General features: G+C 42.6%; 1 protein-coding gene across 2 annotated transcripts in view; it reads right to left on the bottom strand.

Moving 5' to 3' along the window:
• The window catches only part of SH3GL2 (SH3 domain containing GRB2 like 2, endophilin A1), a 110,223-nt gene that overhangs the window by 23,941 nt on the left and 66,036 nt on the right, over window positions 1-20,246 (bottom strand). The window contains exon 2 of one of the 2 annotated variants that reach the window (XM_074813215.1): window positions 7,216-7,270. The exons of the other annotated variant lie outside the window; for it this stretch is intronic. The gene's annotated coding sequence lies outside the window, so the exon portion shown is untranslated. The remainder of the gene's footprint in view (window positions 1-7,215; window positions 7,271-20,246) is intronic. 2 annotated transcript variants of the gene reach the window in all.

Genomic DNA, 20,246 nt, shown 5'->3' with positions numbered 1-20,246 from the left:
CAACTCAACAGACGAACTTGTGGCTCCAAGACTGGTGTTACCATCAGGGCTTCAGAGTTTTCAATCATGGGTTGGTATACAGGACACCAGACCTTTTGGCATTGGATAGGATGCACCTGTCCCAGAGGCAGAAGAGGATCTTGGGGCAGGATTTAGCTGGGCTCATTGAGAGAGTTTTAAACTAGACTTGAAGGGGGAAGGGGGCAAAACATCAGCCCATCTGAAGTGCATCTATACCAATGCACACAGCATGGGTAACAAACAGGAGGAGCTTGAAGCCATGATGAAACAGGAAAATTATGATGTCATGGCTATTACAGAAACATGGTGGGATGTCTCCCATAACTGGAGCATGCCAATTGATGTCTACAAGCTCTTTAGGGGGGACAGACAAGGAAGGAGAGGTGGTGGGGTGGCGCTGTATGTTAGGGACTGTTATGATTGCTTTGAATACAAGTGCAGTGAAGACAAGGTGTAGTGTCTGTGCGTTAGAATCAGGGGGAAGGCCAACAGGGCAGATGTTGTAGTAGGAGTCTACTATAGGCCACCCACCCAGGACAGAGGTGGATGAAATATTCTATAGGCGCTTAGGAGAAATCTCACGATTGCTTGCCCTTGTTCTTGTGGGAGACTTTAACTTCCCAGACATCTGCTGGGAATACAACACAGCAGAGCAGGACCAGTCCCGGAGATTCCTGGAATGTGTGGCAGATAGCATCCTGACACAGCCGGTGAGTGAACCAACCAGAGAAGGTGCCCTGCTGGATCTCCTCTTTGTGAACAGAGAAGGGCTGGTGGATGATGTGGCAGTTGGAGGCTGTGGCAGGTGCATCCGTCCAGTGAAAGCAGAGCTTCTTGGCTGCTGAAGTGTGGCAGCTTCTGGCTGTCTTTGTTTTCAAGGTCTCGCGGTAGTTGGGACCTTTGACCAATGGGAGCCGCTATTGACTACAGGTCAGATTAGGCCTGGGTATAAATGGAGTCCCCAGGGGGAGCCATTTTGAGCTGGTCCCCTGGAGCAGCACACTGCAGTCGAGGACTCTCCCCTTGGGTCAGGACACTGCCCAAGGAAACTCCTCGAGGTGCCTTGCGTCGGGACGATGCCCTGAGCAGGTCCTCGAGGTAGAGAGCCCTCACTTGTCAGGTGATGCATAAAGCATTTTGGGTTGTTGTTAAACCCTAGGTAGTGAGGTTTTGTTCTGCGTTTGGGGTTGCCATTAAACCTTAGGGAGTGAGGCTTTGTAAAGCGTTTTGGGTTGTTGTTAAACCCTAAAAAGTTGTTCTGTTTTCCTCTTGCAGACATTCGAACCTGTAATTGCCGGAGAGCTGGTTGGCTGTGTTATTAATAATAAATTTTTTATTTTTTTATACTGGTTGTTGGTTGCTTATTTGGGAGCCTCTGTAACAGAGGCCGACTAGGGCACAGCAATCATGAAATAATAGAGTTCTCTATTCTTAGAGAAACCAGGAGAGGGCTAAGCAGAACTGACATCCTGGACTTCAAAAGGGCTGACTTTGAGTTGTTTAAGCACCTGCTTGACAGGATCCCTTGAGAGACAGTCCTGAAGGGTATAGGGGTCCAGGAAGGCTGGGCACTCTTTAAAAAGGAAGTCTTAATGGCACAGGAGCAGGCTGTCCCCAGGTGCTGTAAGAAGTCAGCAACAGAGAATACCACCCTGACTGAACAGGGAGCTTTGGCTGCAACTCAGGGAGAAAAGGAGAGTTTACGGCCTTTGGAAGAAGGGGCTAGCCACTCACAGTGATTACAAAGAGGCTGTGAGGCTATGCAGGGCGGAAATCAGGAGGTCTAAAGCCCAGCTAGAAATTAATCTGGCTTCAGCAGTCAAGGATAATAAGAAATGTTTCTATGTCAACAGCAAAAGAAAGAGCAGGGAGAGCCTCCATCCCCTGCTATACGCAGGAGGAAACATGGTAATAAGTGATGAGGAGAAGGCTGAGGTGCTTAATGCCTTCTTTGCCTCAGTCTTTAATAACAAGACTAGTTGTACTGAGGGAATCCAGCCACCTCAGCCAGAAGACAGGGACTGGGAGAACGACCCCCCCGCAATCCAGGAGGAGATAGTCAGTGACCTACTGCATCACACAGACACACACAAGTCTATGGGACCGGATGGGATACACCTGAGGGTGCTGAAGGAGCTGGCTGGGGTGCTCGCCAAGACACTTTCCAGCATTTACCAGCAGTCCTGGCTGACCGGGGAGGTCCCAACAGATTGGAAATTGGCCAATGTGACGCCCATCTATAAGAAGGGTCGGAAGGATGATCCGGGAAACTACAAGCCTGTCAGCTTGACGTCAGTGCCCGGGAAGTGATGGAGCAGCTCATCCTGAGTACCATCATACAACACGTGCGGGACAACCAGATGATCAGGCCCAGTCAGCAGGGGTTTATGAAAGGCAGGTCCTGCTTGACAAACCTGATCTCCTTCTCCAACAGGGCGACCTGCTCATTGGATGAGGGAAAGGCTGTGGATGTTGTCTACCTTGACTTCAGTGAGGCTTTTGACACTGTTTCCCACAGCATTCTCCTGGTGAAACTGTCTGCTCATGGCTTGGATGGGCACACGCTTTGCTGGGTAAAAAACTGGCTGGATGGTCGGGCCCAAAGAGTTGTGGTGAATGGAGTTAAATCCAGTTGGTGGCCGGTCACGAGTGGTGTCCCCCAGGGCTCAGTTTTTGGGGCCACTCCTGTTTAACATCTTTATTGATGATCTAGACGAGGGGATCGAGTGCACCCTCAGTAAGTTTGCAGATGACACCAAGTTGGTTGATCTGCTCGAGGGTAGGGAGGCTCTGCAGAGAGATCTGGACAGGCTGGAGTGATGGGCTAAGGCCAACTGGAGGAGTTTCAATAAGGCCAAATGGTGGGAGCTGCACTTGGGCCACAACAACCCCCAGCAGCGCTACAGGCTTGGGGAGGAGTGGCTGGAGAGCTGCCAGTCAGAGAGGGACCTGGGGGTATTGACTGACAGCCGGCTGAACAGGAGCCAGCAGTGTGCCCAGGTGGCCAAGAAGGCCAATGGTATCCTGGCTTGTATCAGAAATAGTGTGGCCAGCAGGGACAGGGAAGTGATCTTACCCCTGTACTCAGCACTGGTGAGGCCGCACCTCGATTCCTGTGTTCAGTTTTGGGCCCCTCACTACAAAAAGGACATTGAATTACTCGAGCGTGTCCAGAGAAGGGCAACGAAGCTAGTGCAGGGTCTGGAGCACATGTCGTACGAGGAGCGGCTGAGGGAACTGGGGTTGTTTAGTCTGGAGGAGAGGAGGCTGAGGGGAGACCTCATCGCCCTCTACAGCTACCTGAAAGGAGGTTGCAGAGAGCTGGGGATGAGTCTCTTCAACCAAGTAACAAGAGATAGAACAAGGGGTAATGGCCTCAAGTTGTGCCAGGGAAGGTTTAGACTAGATATTCGGAAGCATTTCTTTCCAGAAGGGGTTGTTAGGTGTTGGAATGGGCTGCCCAGGGCAGTGGTGGAGTCCCCATCCCTGGAGGTGTTCAAGAGGCGGGTTGACATGGCGCTTGGGCATATGGAGTAGTTGGGATCTGTCAGTGCTAGGTTAATGGTTGGACTAGATGATCTTCAAGGTCCTTTCCAACCTAGATGATTCTGTGATTCTGTGACTGTGAAGGGAAGGGGTGAGTGAAGGCTGCTTGGTGCACAGTCGCCCTCTGGGCTCAAACCATGACACATCTACAGCTAGCCAGAAAACAAAAGTCTCCTTTGCCATGTCACTTGAGTCTAGGTTTTGACATTTTGGTTCTTGCTTTAAAACAGAATGAAAATTGGGCCCTTTAAGTGGTTTTTAAAAACAGTAATACTACATCTCCTTCTAGTCCAGTCATATGGAAGAAACAGGACCTAATCTGTTACCACAGCCAACATTATTTAGTTATTTTGTGATCATGCCTTCTCCTTCTACTGTTGATTACCTATTCCATCTTGCCTCAAAAAGCCTTTACAATAAAATTACCATTAAAATATCAATATGTTTTCATGAAAAATAACAGATTCAACATACAAACATTTTCTGGGTGGGAGAAAAATGTCATGAAAACACTTTTGTGCATCAAAAATGCATGGTCCTTTTCTACACCTAACAATGTCATGTTTTACAGTTCTGATCTCCATATTTTATATGACTTAAAACAAGTGCTATGTGCCTTAGAGCAAATTCCAATTTTATAAAGATCCCATTTCTACTCAAGAAGAATATTAACATTTGCTGGTCAGAATGGTTTCAGTAGGGACCACAAAAATGGCATGAATCCTACAGTTAGGGGAGAAAATAAACTTGTTTTTTTCCTGGCAGATACTATCAAAAAGGCAGGTTTTCAGCAAATGCTGACAGGATCTGGAATATAAGCCATAGTGACAGGAGTGTGGTTTTGTAGATGGATCTCATGTGAAAGAACAAAACTTACTAGGTCTTAGTTATGCAGCCATTTGTTCAATTTTTCATATAGTTGTGCAATTATACCTTATTTTTGTATTGCTGTGTCATGATGCAGCATGTCACAAAGGACAAAAAAGTGCTTATGTAGTCACTATGAATATGCTGAAAATTCCAGTTGCCTTTTATAGAATTCACTGATGATCACTTGTACAATACCCCATACAGCAGTCCTCTAATGACGATATGAATCTGATGCTGTCATCTCTCACTACTCACAAGATATTAATAGAAACCAAATTTGTGTTAGATAGCTATTCCTCGAGAATTATGTTCTTCAGTAGTATGATACTGCACCATACTAGAGTGCCTTCTGAACATTCACAGTTCAAACAACTGCTACCAGAAAGCCTTGCACACTATGATATGCCACTACCCAAACTTGAAAATGCAGCAAGATCTGCATTAAATTACAATAGTAGTCCCTTGAGTCTGCAGCTCTATTAATTTCATGACACACTGGTTTGGCAGCATGTATAGAAGGCAGTTTTCCTTCCATACAGGAGTAGAAAACCAGCTTTGAATAGATCACCACCACAATACACTGCCTTTGCCTATGATGCAAATTGCCCTGTTTGCAAAGCAGTCACACCACAGTAAGACTGAAAAAGTAATAGTCTCTTTATGGCATGCATTCATAGCTCCAAATATGGAGCACAGCAACATTTTTACTCAAAGCACACAGCAAATTCCAATCTACTTAATGCCTTTTACCATTACCTCAATCAGAGACTGGTTTTCCCGTTCGGATATTTTGGAGCTCATCCTTCCACAGTGTTTCTTATCTACCACATAGTTCAGTTTCCATGGCGTAACTTCTCTATCCCTAAAAGTACGGGTGTTGACACTACAGTCCTATCAAATTGCCACACAGGGGACAGGGTGGTAGGAACAAAGATTTTATTAATATGAAAGCTACAGGAAACAGTAATGAATGGAGCTTACAAATTCATGATGGAGAAAAAGAATGTTCTTTGTAGTTCATACTTGTTAAATGCAAGTCACCCTGTTGATTTCTCATTCCTGATTGTTAATTTCTGTTCCACTGGTTACTATAGTTCTTCCATGCAGTTTTTGTCCTTTTGACTTTTGACTGTCACTGTAAGGGTTCATGTTCTGGAAGCACAGTGACAGAAGTGTCTTCAGATTTGCTAAAGATTTTCAAACAGGCTCTAAAATGCTGTGATGCTTTGTTAGCTTTGCAAACACAGGAAAGACATTTGCAAAAGAAAGTAGCGAAAAATACAAATTTTAATGGGAAGAAGTCTGTCATTTTAGTGGGAAGAAGTCTGTGTACACATGGTGAAGGTTTGCCAACACTGTAGGCTTTGCAGAAGGAGAAAACATTTGAAAAAGTACGTTTATAAAAAGCACAGTCTCCAAGGAAGAAAATTTTTTTTATGCTCTTTGTCACTTCTCATGCTACAGTAAGACAAAACTGCCATTTGCAGGCTAATTTTTCTGTCTGCTTGATCCTGCACAGTCTGACATTTATGGTATCAGAATTTGTTACCACAGGAAACATGTGAAATCTACAATTCAAATTTATGGTCATGGCCCTGGTTCTCTGCAGATAATGAAGCATACTTCCTCATGGCAAATCACACTCAGCAACAACAGTAAGCAAGAGAGGAGATTTTCTGCTGATCTCAGCTAAATTAGAATAGGGACTGAAAGAAAAACCAATCTCAAAAGCATATGTAAATTAGCTGTATTTTAGACTACTTCTTCTCCAGCTGACATTAGAACATAAAAGAAAAGGACCTTTTCCAGATTAGTCTGGAGATAGCTTATCTTCAGAAACACCCTCTACAGCTACCTGAAAGGAGGTTGCAGGGAGCTGGGGATGAGTCTCTTTAACCAAGTAACAAGTGATAGGACAAGAGGGAATGGCCTCAAGTTGCGCCAGGGAAGGTTTAGACTAGATGTCAGGAAGTATTTCTTTACAGAACGGGTTGTTAGGCAGTGGAATGGATTGCCCAGGGAGGTGGTGGAATCCCCATCCCTGGAGGTGTTTAAGAGTAGGGTCGACATAGTGCTGAGAGATATGGTGTAGATGGGAACTGTCAGTGTTAGGTTAACGGTTGGACTAGATGATCTTCAAGGTCCTTTCCAACCTAGTTGATTCTGTGATTCTGTGATTAAGAGGCTGTAGAAAATATCAGTGTTGGTTCACAGCACCTTATCCTGTCCTGGAAAGGAAATTACCATCTGATTTCAACTGAGGTAGAGCGATCTTGCTCCAGCTTTTCTGGAACAGCCATCTAGATGAGGGAAGTCCTGATTTACAAGCCAAATGATCCAATATCATTAGTCTTGGAAAGCTTCAACAAACTCAACAGATGTCATCAATCTCACCAGAAGCCAGAAGTATTCTGATTAGACTCACACTTACATTGCACTCTTTTGTTAGAGAAACTGAGCAAAAGCCACACTTTCATTAAACAAGACAGGAAAGCTTATCAGCCTCTCCCTTGCATTTAAAATTCTTTGACTTTTACTCTATTTTTCTTTTAATTTGTAAACACCTTGCACAAAATAGTGACTGTCAATAAAGCATGGCATGAGAATGTAGAACAAGCCACTACAATAGCAAAACAAAAGTAGGATCCAAACTTAATGTACATTTAAGATATAGTAATGCCCATTTACATTTCATTAGTAAACTTCTCTTCTTCAGCTGGGACAGCTACAAGGGCAGTCCACAATGCCAGCTGGAGCTCATGAGCTGAAGATCCTTACCTTGCACAACTGAGGAACACAGTGACTTCACTGCTACCACAGAATCTGTAAGACACTGTGAAAGGGAAAAGGGAAAAAATGAGAGATCCAAGAATCTCCAGGGAACTTCACTGTTAATCTCCTGTTTGCACTAAGACTTTGATTATGCCATTGATGTTTCGCTTTCTCCCTGGCAAAATGAAGAAATACACTTGCCTACCACATGGGAAAATTGTGAGCATTGATTTGCACCTGCTACTGCTTGCCATCAGGAGCATATCTATATATTTAGTCATATATAATATGACTAAACATATTTAATATATGTAATCAGGAAATTTATTTTTATAGATTTGATATATATAATCAGGAAATATATTTTTATATATTTATGTTTAATCAGGAACTAATATACTCCCTCCTCTGATAGCACTGAAGTCACTTTCTTCCTGCTAAAAGTCTTTGTTCACTGGCCTGTTCCACCACAGCAACACACCAGCCACAGGCTGGGTAGGTTTATTCTCCATTAAAAGTTCCCTTGACTCTGCTGTTGGATGCAGAATGTCAGTAATAAAGTGCACTATTAAAACATCAGAAAGTGAACTGAATTTTGGAAACTCGAGAATAGAAGAGACGGCTATGACTGGACTATAAAAGGCTTGCCTTCATCTCTCACTGATTTGTGGAAAAAGACTCTACAACTCGAAATAGAGTTATACAGCAGGTATGTTTTACTCCGGCCAGGGTGCAAGGGGATTTCTCCACAAAGCTTGCACACCAACAGCACATTTTACCAAAAACTTAAAGAGTGTGGATATACATAGTCACTGGATTACATAACACAAACATACATATGCATGAGTGAGGCTGGGTTAGTTCTAGAGGCTGGTGTCAGTAGTTTATGTTATCTTTGCAACTCCACATTGCCTCCTGGGGGGCATCTTCGGGGGTCTTTGGGAGGAAAGCTCATAGTCTTTCTCACCTTGCTTTTCCCTCGGAGCATGCGCAGATTCTCTTGGCCAAATTCTTGAACAACAAAAATGTTTTTCAGCCAGTTTACTCATCCTGTCTTATTTAAGGGAACCAATGAAACTTCTACCATCCGTATATGGCTATCTTTACTCATTACTGAGGCCCAACTAGTTAGAGCACATCTGTTCCTCAAGGACAAAAACATGATATTTTGCTGAACACTGCAGTTCTTGGTAGATTTTCACAGTGAACTGCTTTGTTTTGATGGACACAGTAGTCCTTGGTAAAATTCCACAGAACAGTCTGGGCAAGCAGGATTCTTAGCAATATTAAAAAATACTATAAGTAATACTGTAACTTGCTATAAGTAAGTAAATAAGTTGCTAAGCAGTTTTCTATAAGTAAATAAGTAAATAAGTCATAAAACAAGTAATCGTTTCTCTGTATCATCACAAAGCATCTTCTAAGTACTCTTTATATATATACACTAGCTTGGCCTCACTAGTCCTCACAGCTGTTAGCAGTAGAGCTCATAGCCCTGTTAAGAGCTCCGCTAACAGTCTGAAGGTAGGTCAAAAGCCAGGGAAATTGGCTATTGATGTGACATATATAAGACACAGGAACTGGCAATGCTAAGACTTTGCTAAAGCTTGTCAAGTCACGAAGGAAATTCTTTGTGGGTTGGGATCTCCAGTAACGCCAGCGATACTCTGGAGCAAAAGCAAAATAGCTCAGTGGAAATATTTTTCCCCAAGAAGTATAAAAAGAGATCAGGATCCCAACCTCCAGCAATGTTGCTGTGTAAGAAATATGCATTGTGAACCTGTCCTGTGTTCTTACTCCCTTCATTTAGAATCAATCCCTGATTTCCCTTTTTTTTTCTCATTTTCAGCTGAAACTGTCAAAGGGGAGGAAAGAGGGTGTTTGGATCAATCCTTTCTTCTACCAATCTGATCTAGCATTTCGCTTTCTGACTACTAGCAAGGACCACACTGCGGAATTCCTGCAACTTCAGCACCACAGGGAGAGTCATTCACAATCACCACTAGCACACAATACGAAAGTATGACGCAGGCTTCTACACCGACAGGAGTTACTGCAGAGCCTCTGCTGCAGTGCCACTGCATTACATTGGAGGCTGTCCACTGGTAAGTGAAATAAAACGGTGAAAGCAGGAAGAACTACTAAAGAAGTGCTGGTGTTGTAGTGCCCTACATGGTATCTCTGTATTGAAAGTCCCTGCATAGAGGCACCCACCATGACAGTTGAGGTAGTAGTAACCTAGGGCAGACAAAAATTTAAATCAGTATTATGCATTCCAGTGACAGAAGTATGCTGATAGCTGAGTCACCGCAGCGCATCCATGATAACCAAGATAATCCATTTCACGCATTTAAACTTATTACTGAAGTTTCACACGTTTACCAAACACACTTCTCTGCAAAGTTTAAGTTCAGCGAGAAAGCTGGTCACAACCCCAACACCTTTGCAGTTTAAAGTGGCAAAGAGAAGCTGGCGAAAGCTCAAAATCTGCCAGAAAGCTGGGGCCAGTCAGAACACTGTGTGCTTTTTTAACACTCTCTGTCTCCACCAGGTCACCAGTATGAGAAACAGAGAAGAAACTGGCATTTAAAAAGGTGGCTATATTAGCTAGAAGGTGTGCCAATCTCTGCTTTTTTCAGTACAGAAATGGAACTGAGAATCTATTCCCAGATGTTATCTATTCCCACATGGTATTTCTACTTCTGGTAACAACAGTACTGTGACCCAGTTCCTTTAGTGGGCCCGTGGGCAACAAAATGCTCACAAGTTTTTTACTCCTGTGCAAAGGGATCTGGATTCATATCCACAATCCTTATGAGTTCTCCACACAGCAGTAGTGGGAGCCCTGCCCTACATACTGCCACAGAGAAAGAGGACATCTGTGCTCTATTTCCCAAAGTGCCAAAAAATCTGGTAGCTGCCTGAGTGTTTCTTCAATATAAGTGGCTCACTCAGCTGGGTAGTGGTAAGAATCTCTCAGAGAGGGGCAAAACTAATACAAGAACACTAACAGTTCCAGGGGTTCTCAGATTTCTTGCCTAGGGAGGTGCACAGCACCAGCTTTCTCATCTGGAACACTATCAGTTGCCAGCACCTGACCTATGACACTCTGTTACCATAAATAAATAACGTTTTTGTATTTTAAAAGGAGAGTGTAAACCATGAAATTCCATATTCATTCAAACTTTCATACTTTTCTCATTTCTCCAATGCAATTTTCATGAAGCTTTAAGGGGAAGATGCTTCCTCTGGGTAGGTAGAATTGCAGCTTTAAATTTTGATGCTGCACTTTCAGGCAGGTGAGCTGTGGATCTTAAAACCATATACAGAGTTGTATGACAGTACACAGAGCAGACAACGAGGGAAAGAGAACACAGAGCATGTATCCATCCAGCTAGCATCCTAATCTGGAGCCCAGGTACAGCATGCTTACAGATCATGATCCATTTTATCTCAACCACACACTTTTAACGCAGCTCCGTCCACACAGTTTCTCAGTTCAGCAGAAACAATCATCTCTTTCTTCCCACTGCTTCACTTGGCACGTGCATACCTTACCACATTGCAGACCCCATCTGGTACAGGTGACCCATCCCAAGGTTTCTTAAACCACATCACCAGACTGCTTGAGCTCACCTTACTCCACTTTAGCACAAAACTGTGTTTCCTGCAGCAGTGGTTTAAGCTGCCAACTGGGAGGGAGAGTTCAAATTCACTCGTCATGAAGAACAATGTTTAGTCTTGGCTACTGATCCAGCTAACTTACATGCAGAAAATGTCAACTTTGAAAAACACTAGAGTATGTCACATGCAGACCTAGCAGGTGAAGAGTTCTAGGGAACAGTCTACACCTTGCTAAGATCTCCATGAAACATGGAGTCCAAATATCTGATCAGCATTATGCAAGCAGTGATGCAACGATGATAGGTAAAGCAGGTTACTACATATGACTTGGTTAGGCAAATCAACTACTAATTTTTACAGAGTATTAAAGCTTGGGGTGGGTTCTAATTTCTTTCTCTCAGTATAGGAATGAATTATTCAGCAGAAATAAATAGGACATACTCAGGCCAAAAAAAAAGGGCAAAATAATGGCATGAGAAATTTACAGGCATATTTTATAACTCTACGTAATGTATACCAGCCTACATGCCTTCTGCTGGGTGAAAGACAGCCTGGCCTTTAACATCTGAAAATGTGAGAATGCCAGGAACATTCAGAAGCTGCTAGAGGCCAAGAGAACAAAACATGGCTTAAATATGATTTAACAGCTCTACAAACTGTGGTATTGTGAACTTGTTCCTTTCACATTTGAAAGTGCATTTGCTGGAATCTGTCAGTGAATTAATTGTTATCTGCCAAAGACAAGACATTAAAGGGAATCTGTCAGAGAAAGCATGTCTGTAAGCTGTTGCTGGTACTCATGTACAATGTCTAAAAGGTTACAGTCTCTACAACACAACAAAGTGTCAGTCCAAACGATCTGTATATTTTGTTATGCTATTAGCAGTGTTGATAATTTATTAACTACATACAGAGCAACGCAAAGCCATCCACCATTTTCAGTTTGATAGCAGCACATTTAGAAATTGCCAAGATCTGCTTTAGGCTTCAACTTTTTTACATGAGCACTACATAAATTAAGATGAATGCCCTTTACTTAAATTCATGTCCTATGTCTCACACTCACTGTGTAAGAGCCGTAGGTGCCAAAGCACTGGCCTGTTATCAGGGGCAGGAGATCACTACAGTACAACAGTGATGCTCAGACAAGCTCTGGGTATTTCTGGGGCAGCGCCCTCAACTGACTGAAATAGTGGTGTGCCTTTTTGTGCTTCCAAGATGTACACAAATGAAAAAGAAGAGAAAGGGGCCTGGATGAGTTAAGACTGGATGAAACATATCCAGATACAAGAAAGGCACCACTTAGCCTGATGCTGGACTGTGTATGCACATGCTGCACAGTGCAACGCCAGGAGCAGATGCAGCTCTGCTTCTGCAGCTGCAGCAAGGTCAGCAAGGGGATTCTGCCAGAGTCCCTGGCAGGGAGGAGGAGCAGCCCTTTCCTACCAAAATGACGGCATAGCCACAGCCCTAGGGGATTAATACTTAAATGCCCAGGGAAGTGACCTCGTTGAGTGACCATCCCTGGAGGTATGTAAAAGACATGTAGATGTGGCACTTAGGGACATGGCTTAGTGGTGAACTTGGCAGTGTTAGGCTGATGGTTGGACTTGACCTTAAGGGTCTTTTCCAACCTAAATGATTCTATAATTCTATAACAAAGGCTGTATTCTGCTGATCAGTAATCTCATATTTTAAGTTATTCTTATCAAAGTCAAGGTTCTTCTCATAAGCCACTGATTTTTAAAATACTTCTTTCTTGTGTTCTTGACTCTCTTATGTTAACAAAAATGTAACAGGAGCTGATAACATTGTACTAACCAGATTTCAGAAATACCAGTCCAAAAGGGAACAGCAATGTTAGACATTCTGAAAGAGAAACTTTTGAAGAAATGTCAACCTATCTCTCAGCTGTTGTTTGATACAATATATTACAACCAGTATTTAACAACTCTAGTGCAGTAGTCCACAGTTAAAGGCATTAGTCTCCTTGCTTTAAGCACCATTTTAATTGATTGATAATACATAAAAGCTTTGCCTACTCTAGGGAGTCTTTTGCAAAAACGCCTCCTTTATGGCTAGAAGTACACTGGCTCCAACAGGCATTCAAATGCTGGCAGAACACTCCCGCCAACTGGAACAATGCTACTTCCAATCCCACTCAGAAGAGGTTTTCACTGTGCAAATCCAGGTGACCTGCCTACACCTGGACTTCCAATACAGTTAGTAAAGGTGGAACTCAACCAGTTTAACTCTTCTCTTTTGTTAAATAAGACATGGCAAGGACAACTGAGACTTGACAATGGCTGCTGGAATTTTAAAAAGCGGTAGAATAGTGGCATGCTGAATTACACCTACCATTACACATAGAAGGTGGGAAAGAAGGAATGAATGAAAATATAGCTACACTTTAACTATGAACACCCTAAATATGCAGATGATAGCATTTTGATCCTCTAAATTAAATGCAGATGTGGAAGGTCATAAATTATTTACACAAAATCCAATGCTAGGAAGCACCATGACAGTATATGCTACCTGTTTCCTAGGTGAATCATCCTCTACAGGACAGTGGCATTACAACATCCGAAAAAAGAAAATTTGTTCCTTCTCTTTAAAAATAAAGAACTAATTGTGTCTTAAGCTTCTACATTGCCAGCAATGATTTGGTGTGAAATTTGCAGCATAACTGTTCGTCATGCTGGCACATCCTAATACAGGCATTATGAGTACAGGTAAAGTTTGGGTGGTTTTCTAATACTAAAAAATTATGAATATATATATGTAGACATGTAAGTGTTAGTATTTCTCTTTTACCATTAGCTAATGGCAATGCAAAACTGAGGATTTTAGTAGTTGAAAAGTATCTAGAACTGAAGCTGGAGATTATGAAGACAGAGAAGTCATACTGACTTTTGCAATATCTCATTTTTCATACTTCATTTATGCTGAATATGTCACTCTGAAGCTGTGTAAACTGGTGGACAATAAATAAGTCATGTTGTGAATATGCATGAACCTGTGAATAACATTTTCTCTGTGTCCCAGTTCCTTAGCTACTGTGTGAAATGGTTAATACCCACAAGAATAAACCACTTTTATATCTTTACCTTAAAGTATGCATGAGCTGATGTGATCTACAAATCAGTTGTGTTCTGCCTTCTGATTATTATCTGATAATTTCATATGCCAGCCACCCTATGCCAACATAAGCATGAACAAATGCTAAGCAAAAGCTACAAAACCAGAAGATTCTTGACACACAAATTTACCAGCAAAAGTCAAAAGAACACCACGCACAAGCAATGCTGTGAAAATAAGCTTGGTATATACAATCTGACACATCAGGACAGATTAAAAAAAATTTTATGGGTAGATATACTAGCGGTGCTCTCAAGACTTACTATCCTTTTCTTATCCTTCAAGCCTTACGTTCTCCATTACCAACATGTGGGCTATGACAAGGTGGGCCGTGACCCATTGAATCCTGTCTGTGTTAGGACTTTCGAAAGAGTTACATGGAAAAGCAAGCTGTGGCCTTAGCAGTGGTGGGGAAACAGGAGCCTGGAGAAGACTGCCTTCCAGAACCACAGAAATGTTCAATAAGACAATTGGTACTGCCACTACGCTTCTGAAAGGGGACAGAATGTAGGGGGGATTAGGAGAACCAAGGTCAACAGCATCTCTTTTTAAAGATGCCAGAAATGCACAGGCCAAAATCTTCTTTCTAAGGGAAGAAAGGCTACCCCAGCTATACACCATCTCCCGCTGTTCACCATGAACATGAAGCAGTGTCTAGCAGTGGAGCTGTCAGAAAAATCATTACAAGCTCTCGCGACCTTATGGCCACCCAACCATTTGCTTTCATTTGCGATCACCACATTCCACACTAGAATCTGTTCATGCACCAGTTCCACAAGACACCCTGACTTCCTATTTTTATGGTTTCATCATCAGTACAACAGGAGTCCTTTGCTGAGATAACCTTGCAGTGCACTCCGCTCTCATGACTGATGACCTATTTTATTTAGCAGAAAGCAGAGGGATGAGAAGCCTTTGCTGCTCTACAGTTTCCATTTTATTCTCAAGCTTATCTTACCACAGCACAGCCACTCTGAGGGATAATGCTACTTTAAATTACTGAGGAAATTGAAGAAAGTATTACTGTGCTTAATGCAAAAAAGCACGTAATTTGCTCATATAACAAACATTGCACTTATCTTTAGGAGTTACTGATACGTTTCTAGTTTTTATTTGCTGTATAATGTTCTTTTCTGAAGTTGCTTTTTTCCAGTTCACTTTTCCTTTAATGCATGAAATTGCTTCTGTCAAACAGAGTAAACTGAACAGTTAGAATTGCAAATGAGTGTTTTCTTCTCTTATACTGTGTGAATATGAGTGAAAAAAAAAACCTGTTTAAAACAAGGACATTATGGCCTGAATAACTTATCAACAATAAATTTTACAATCATCATAAAATTTGAAACTGGAAAAATAAACCAACACAAAAAAAGTTCCAGTTTTGCTGTCCTGACACAGGAAAGATTCCTATTTAAAGTTCTGAGAAATTTCATCTCTAAAAGACTGCAGGATTGGGACCAGATGCACTAATCATACAAGCTGACAGAGCTAGCCATTTCTTGAAATGAGGCTGCTAATGTTTCTATGTCACTGTTCTTTGTGTGAAGAGTAGTATCTACTTTTCCCTCAACTATTCTCTCTCTGGCATATTTGAGCTGTAAGTCTGCCTGGGTAAAGCTCAGACTATTTTTATGCAGAGTATACATCATCATGCTAGCTCAATCCAGCAAGACTATGGCCTTGACACTCCCTAGGCACTAGGCTCAAGAGATACACACCTTCATTTTGACAGGTAAAATGCAGCAAAACTTTTCCACCATCAAACTGCCCAAGGTTGCGTCTAAAAACTAAAAACCTCTCACATTCCTCATTACACATGAGCTTTATAGTCTCCTGCAAATTGCAGACAAAAGCAATAAAAGTGAAGCTGCTATGACACTAGGCATTGCGTGTAAAACAATCAAGGAGATGACTGATCTGAGCTCTGTGTAAACAGCTCAAATGATACAGCATGATGATGTCTTGTCCTTCTCTGGAATCTCTTCTACGTAATAGCTTCTGATCATTCAGATGCTCTTTGTAAAGACAGTTGGGAACCCACAAGATCAACACTTTTAATAACTGCTGAAATATTTTTATAGTTTAAGGCATGTGAATGATAACCAGAAATAGTAACTGCCAGTACACTATAGAGTGAATTTAGAGATGTTCAGGAACTTCTAAAACAGTTTGACAGATAATGCCAATTGGTCAAAGAAGATATTTTTTTGACAGGATTCTACCAGTTTCACTATGACCTGAGAAATGTCTTCTCCATGCCAGGGTAGAAATTCTGTTCAAAACTGGACATAACAAATGACCCTGTAAGTTCACTCAGAAAATGTCTTTCACAAAGAGACTAAAATGTGGGTCTCTGATATCTCACAGCCTTAGCCGTTCACTAAAAAAGTTATGCTTGGCCAAACTAACATTTGGAGGTGAGGGAAGGGGAGAAGAAGGAACTAACACAAAGCGGAGGATGTCCAAAAGGAGAGATTAAAGTCATCCAGTTCACAGGAGAAATGTGCATGAACAGAATAGTATGTATTTAAGTAGGCTGCTCTCAGCTTTTTCCACAAAAATTCTCTGCTACCTCAGAACTGCTTTCAGCATCATGCAAGTTAGGAAATTTTCTATAATCTCAAAAAGCTGTACAGGGCTAGAAAATCATGCTCCTCCTCATTTGATGAATTTGAGTTTCTAGGTATGTTGTGTTTTTAACAGATCCTATGGAAGATACCTTGCTCTGGAGGTTGGTGACAAGTTGGTTCGCCAACCCCTTTTCTATCACGATACTGACAGTGCTGAGAACTAAGTCAACAACTAATATGCGCAGGTTACAAAGTAAGGTAAGAACAGCAGAAGATAACATTACAAATGCACAATGTATGAATCCCTCCTTACGTGTAAATCAAAAAACACTGGGCCTGGTTTGCCTTATCATGGCATCAGTGAGGTTTCATTGGGTGATTCCCACTTAAAATGGAACCAGAAAGAGCTACAGTAACTAAATGCACAAGAGAAAACCAATTTGCTTGCACAGCAAAAATATCATGGAAAATTCTTCATGATCCGTGAACTTAATTATGTAGTGTTTCTTAATTTAATTACCCATTAAAAATCCATTCATCTATAGCTCTTGAGAACCTAAATGATCAACTGTGCTTTCTCAGGCAAAGGCATTCTGGCACTCATTACAAAGTTAACTGCTGCTAAGACACAGCAAATCTTCCTTTCTTTTGTATGTAACCACAAGTTATAAACTACGTATTTTGATTGCACTGTAATGAGATGTTTGAATTACTTCATGGTAGCTGATGCAACTAATAAAAAGCTTTACTTTTAAAGCATCAGCTTTTACAAAGGATAAAATAAATGCCAGTTATTCACAGCAGAATGATAATTTTCCATGACTTCTGTCAGTCTTTCCAGTGGAGAAAATGGTAAAGGTTTTCAGACAGGTTTTGCTGCTTGATGGAGATTTTAGAAAAACGCACCAATGCAGTGCATAGGATTGTTGGCTTCTACTCCAGCTGGTAAATGTCTATTGTTTGACAACTAAGTCAGCAAGTGAAACATTTGTGTCTAGACATCCTTTCATGCTTTATCTTCAATTCTATATGCCTAATTACCTCATGAAAATACTTTGACCAACAGAAGCAATAAAACTTGCTGATGTTAAGGATGTTGACAAAGCTGCAAAATTGTGATTAGTATCAAACATGTCTTGTTTGACACCACTGAGACACATGTGCATATCTGTACTGCATAATGCAGTCCCACGTCAAAGATACCAAGCTACCTCTGCAAAGTTGGCTTATCATCAAGAGCATAACACAGTGCTGCGCAGAGGAAGTGACCTCAGCTTGTTCCAGGAAATGGTACATGTGGTCCCACAGTAGGTGGTAAAGGAAGGCAAAGGAGTGTAGCAAGTCTGTCAGGCCTTGAAGGGCAGCCACTTTTGAGCACAAGTATGTTCTCCATGCGCAGGAGAACAAGCAAACACATCAGGCTATTGGCTTGGCTAAGCAGGGCACTCAAAGTTGAGCTTCAATGCTGTACACAGGAGATGGCAGCAATGAGAGGCCACAAAGAAGGAATATAGGAGCCTTGCCTGGGTATGCAGGGACAATGTCGGAAGTCTTGAAAGCTCAACTGGAGCCAGAACTGGCAAGGGACACCAAGACATGCAGGATGAGCTTCTATCAATGCATTAAAAGAATAAACTAGACAAATGGAGGCCCCCTGCTGCGCGGGGTAGGAATTATTGCAAGGGGTCCAGATAAGGCCAAGATACTTGGTGCGTTCATTGTCTTCATGTTCACCAGTAATGTCTTCCATCCTTTATGTCACAGTTCAAAGAGGAGAGGAGCTACTGGGAGTAGAAGAGGAATAAGTCAGGGCTTTCTTGAGAAAATGTGATTACTATGAATCCATGCAACCAGATGGGCTGCATCCATGGCTGCTGAGCAAGCTGGCCAAAGTCTTAGCAAGGGTGCGCTCTATCATTTTGGAAAGATCATGGAGACTGGGGGAGAAACTCTTGGTGCAGAAGAAGTGCAAATATTGCACCTATCTCCAGGCAGGACAGGAAGACAGATCCAGGGAACCACAGTCTCATTTTAGTCCTTCAGAAAATCATACAGCAAGTCCTCTCAGTAGCCATTTTTTGGGTACTTGAAGGAGAAGAAGGTGACTGGAAACAGTCAGCATGGATTTGTCAAAGGCAAACCAACTTGACTGCCTTCTGTGTCAGAATGACTAAATCTGGGCATGAGGAAAGCACAGCAGATGTCACCTTGTCCTAGTTTCGGCCAGGATAGAGTTAACTTTCCTTGGGCTGAGAGGGAGCCCAGCTAGAGAGCCGGGCCGATCGATCATTGGAGCATTCCATATCGTGTGACGTCATGCTCAGTATATAGGTGGATGTGGACTCTCTCATGTCCATTTTCAGTTTGGCAGGATTTTTCTGGTGCGGTCAGATCGCTGCTAGGGATGGGCTCCGTACCGGTCGCTGCTTGGTGAGCCACTGCTGCATTTTACCTGTTTTAGACTTACTATTGTCTCTGTTGGTTTTGTTACTATTACTACATTTTTTTTATTCAACCTACAGATTTCTTCTTTTGTCCCTCCCCTATTTCACTGGGGGGGGAGGGGGGGGAGGGGAAGATTGGCGGGGGGGGGGGTGGGGAACAACTGGCCATGTGGCGATTGGCTACTGGCTGAGTTCAAACCACAACACACCTATAGCAATTTTACCAAGCCTTTTGAGAGCATTCCAGCCTGGTTGCTACAGTCTGCATGAACAAGAAGAATGAAAAAATGGCTGGATCATCAGTCTCACAGAGTCATGTCCAATGGTTCATACTCTACCTATAGGCTGGTAACAACTGGATTTCCTCAAGGGTCTGCCCTGGAATCTCATCAGCTGTTCATCATCTTTATCAGAGAACTTGCTGCCTGGGGAAGCAGCTCTACAGGACAGCCCTGGGTGCTGGTTGGTAGTGAGCTCAGTCAGGGTCAGACATATGCCTGGGCAGCAACAGAGGGCAGCAGCACCCAGGGTGCTATGAGCATGGCATGGCCCCGTGAGCACAGCGGCACAAGATGAAACACGAGAGGCTTATCCTGGAAATAAGGGGAAGCCTTTGCCTCAGGAGGACTGCCCAGCGGTGGAGCTGGGGCAAAGGCCTGAACTAGAGTCCTCCCAGGGTGCATCTAATACACTAGAGCCGGAGCACGAAGCAGTATAACAATTTCACTACAGTGGCAGGAACAGTTGGTCCTTCTGAGAAGCGGTTGCTTAAATACAGACTTCAAAAGTTTGAGTTTTCCTGGGACTTGTGCTGAAGTCATTTATGGAACTAAGATTTAGGTTCCACAAGTCAAACAGGCTTTACTACAGTGACTGTAAGTGTGATTAAATTCTGCTGAAATCTGTGCTTCAAATTTTGTGCCAGAATCTTAGAATCATTTAGGTTGGAAAAGACCCTTAAGGTTAAGTCCAACCATAAACCCAACATTGCCAAGTTCACCACTAAGCCATGTCCCTAACTGCCACATCTACACGTCTTTTAAATACCTCCAGGGATGGTCACTCAACCAGGTCACTTCCCTGGGCAGCCTGTTCCAATGCTTGACAACACTTCTGATGAAGAAATTTTTCCTAACATCCCATCAAAACCTCCCCTGGCGCAACTTGAGGCCATTTCCTCTCATCCTATCACTTCTTATTTCGGAGAAGAGACTGACACCCAGCCCACTACCACCTCCTTTCAGGTAGTTGTGGACAG

Source organism: Strix aluco, chromosome Z (assembly GCF_031877795.1).
Source record: "Strix aluco isolate bStrAlu1 chromosome Z, bStrAlu1.hap1, whole genome shotgun sequence".
NCBI lineage: Eukaryota > Metazoa > Chordata > Aves > Strigiformes > Strigidae > Strix > Strix aluco.
Note: the sequence above shows the minus strand (reverse complement) of the source record. Positions and strands in the feature narration are given on the sequence as shown.